Genomic DNA, 3454 nt, shown 5'->3' with positions numbered 1-3454 from the left:
ACACTCATTGTTCATCCCACAAGCAGCATCGATTGGCTTCAGTTAGCAGCAGTAGCAAAGGAATCGCTCGATCGGGTTGAGTTAACAGCTATCGATCGATCGCTCGGGTTCAGTAACGCACATCCTGCAGTGCAATCGCTCGGGTTCAGTTAGAGCCCAACGCCTCTCTTGGGTTCAGTTAGAGCCTACGCCTCGCACACATGCACGTGCGTGTACAAGAGAAACACGCATCGCTTGGCCCCCGACCTCCCACCGTAACCGGGAACTCCCCAAAATTTTCCTCCCGCTCGCTTCTACCACAATTTTTTCCGTCATGGATGGCCCAAAGAATGTCATGCATCTGCATCTCCGGCCCGCCCAGGACGAAAAGCCCATTTTCTGTCATGATTTTTTGTCATAGAAGTAGGAGCCCACCACATCTATGATGATACCGGGTTTTGTCACAATTATCGTCATAGAAGTGTCATATGTATGACAGAAAAAAAATTCGTTCGGCCCAAAATGTCACGGATGTGTCTTTTTTTGTAGTGTAGCCACGAGGGATTTTGACCCGGTGTGATGACCACAATCCCCTTCATGAATCTCACGCAGATATTCTTGGCCTTATTCAGGGGAGACGCAACGGTGAAATGCCCGTGTAACACTATGATGATGCAACTCGCCATTGACAATTGTCATAGACTTAGACCGTCGGGTCATCTGCCTGGCCAAGGTTTCATCCTCAGGCAACTCGCCCCGGGTCATGTAATCCAAATATGGCACCGTCCAATCTGGAATGACATGAAGAGCCGCCACCAATTGTGCTTCCGGGTCAGGAACAGCCAAGTCCTCCTCTGTGGGTAACCTAACAGAAGGGTTGTGCAGAATATCCAAGAAAGTATTAGGCAGCACCGGCTTACGCTGAGAGCCAAGCCGGCTTAAAGCATCACCCGCCTCATTCTTTCTGCGGTCAATGTGCTCCACTTGATAACCCTTGAAGTGTCCAGCAATTGCATCGACTTCCCGACGATAAGCCGCCATGAGAGGATCCTTAGAATCCCACTTGCATAATACCTGCTGAGCCACCAGATCTGAGTCGCCGAAACATCTTACCTGGCTTAAGCTCATCTCCTTAGCCATCCGGAGACCATGGAGTAAGGCTTTGTACTCAGCCCCATTGTTAGTACAGGGAAACATCAACCATAGCACATAACAAAATTTGTCACCTCGAGGGGAAGCTAAAACAGCTCCAGCCCCTGAGCCCTCCAATTGCCCGGAACCATCAAAGTGAATAGTCCAATATGTGTTGTCCGACTTTTCTTCAGACATCTGCAGCTCTGTCCAACCGTTGATGAAATGCACTAATGCTTGAGCTTTGATAGCAGTACGTGGCACATACTTTAAACCATGAGGCCCAAGTTCAATGGCCCATTTGGCAACTCGTCCTGTGGCCTCTCTGTTTTGAATGATATCCCCCAAAGGAGCAGAACTAACCATATTGATGGGGTGGCCCAGGAAGTATTGCTTAAGCTTCCGACTTGCCATGAACACCCCATAAACGAGCTTCTGCCAATGTGGATACCGTTGCTTGGACTCAATAAGCACCTCGCTGATGCAGTAAACCGGCCGTTGAACTGGGTGTTCCTTGCCAACCTCCTTGCGTTCCACCACAATGGCTACACTGACGGCACGTGTGTTAGCAGCCACATATAACAACAAGGGATCCTTATCAATGGGAGCAGCAAGAACCGGTGGCTCAGCCAGCTGTCTCTTCAGACCTTCAAAAGCAGCATTGGCAGCGTCACTCCAGACGAATTTATCTGTCTTCTTCATCATTTGATATAGTGGTATGGCCTTCTCACCTAACCGGCCTATGAACCGGCTCAAAGCAGCGATACGACCCACCAAACGCTGAACGTCATTGATACACACTGGTTTGGCCAGAGAGGTGATGACCTTGATCTTCTTCGGGTTAGCCTCGATGCCCCTGTTAGAAACCAGAAAACCCAAAAGCTTGCCTACAGGCACACCAAAAACACACTTGGCCGGGTTAAGCATCATCTTGTAAACCCAAAGATTGTCAAAGGTTTCCTTGAGATCATCGATCAAGGTCTCCTTCTCTCTGGACTTCACCACTATGTCATCCACATAAGCATGAACATTGCACCCAATTTGATTATGAAGACAATTCTGCACACATCGTTGATAAGTCGCCTGGGCACTCTTGAGCCCAAAAGGCATTGATACATAGCAGAAGGCTCCAAACGGAGTAATGAACGCCGTGTTCTCCTGTTCCTTAACTGCCATCTTGATCTGATGATAACCGATCAATACGAGGGAGAGCAAAGGGATCAGCTGGACAAGCTTTGTTTAAATCCGTGTAATCCACACACATACGCCAAGTGCCATTTTTCTTAAGCACAAGCACCGGGTTAGCCAACCACTCGGGATGAAAAACTTCAATGATGAACCTAGCTGCTAAGAGCCGGGCTACCTCCTCACCAATGGCTTTCCGTCTCTCCTCATTGAACCGCCGAAGAAACTGCTTTACCGGTTTAAACTTTGGATCAATATTAAGAGTGTGCTCAGCGAGTTCTCTTGGTACATCCGACATGTCAGAAGGTTTCCATGCAAAGATGTACTGGTTCTCACGGATGAACTCGATGAGCGCGCTCTCCTATTTAGGATCCAAATTAGCACTGATACTGAACTGCTTGGGTGAGTCGCCTGGAACAAAGTCAACAAGTTTAGTATCATCGGCCGACTTAAACTTCATGACCGGCTCATGCTCTGTGGTTGGCTTTTTCAAAGACGTCATGTCCGCCAGATCAACATTGTCCTTGTAGAATTTTAACTCTTCTGTTGCACAGACCAACTCAGCATAGGTCGTGCCGCCTTCTTCACATTCCAGGTCCACCTTCCGACTTCCGTGCACCGTGATGGTTCCCTTATGACCCGGCATCTTGAGCTGCAAATATACATAACACGGCCGTGCCATGAACTTGGCATAAGCCGGCCGCCCAAACAGAGCATGGTATGGGCCCTTGATCTTGACTACTTCAAATGTCAATTTCTCAGCCCTAGAGTCATATTCATCCCCAAGGCTACCTCCAATTCGATCTTACAACTGGATATGCCGATTTGCCGTGCACGACGCCATGGAAGACAGTGTTGGACTACTTAAGGCTTTTATCAGTTAACCCCATGTGACGGAAGGTCTCATAATAGAGGATGTTGATGTTGCTGCCTCCATCCATGAGTACCTTGGTGAATTTATATCCACCTACCTGAGGGGCCACCACCAAGGCTAAGTGACCCGGATTATCGACCCGGGGAGGGTGATCTTCCCTAATCCATAGAATAGGCTGCTCAGACCATCTTAAATAACGAGGAACTGCCGGCTCAACAGCATTAATAGCCGTCTTATGAAGCTTCTGGTCTCATTTGCATAAACTGGTGGTAAACACATGATATT

This window comes from Triticum dicoccoides, chromosome 2B, assembly GCF_002162155.2.
Source record: "Triticum dicoccoides isolate Atlit2015 ecotype Zavitan chromosome 2B, WEW_v2.0, whole genome shotgun sequence".
Lineage (NCBI taxonomy): Eukaryota > Viridiplantae > Streptophyta > Magnoliopsida > Poales > Poaceae > Triticum > Triticum dicoccoides.
Note: the sequence above shows the minus strand (reverse complement) of the source record.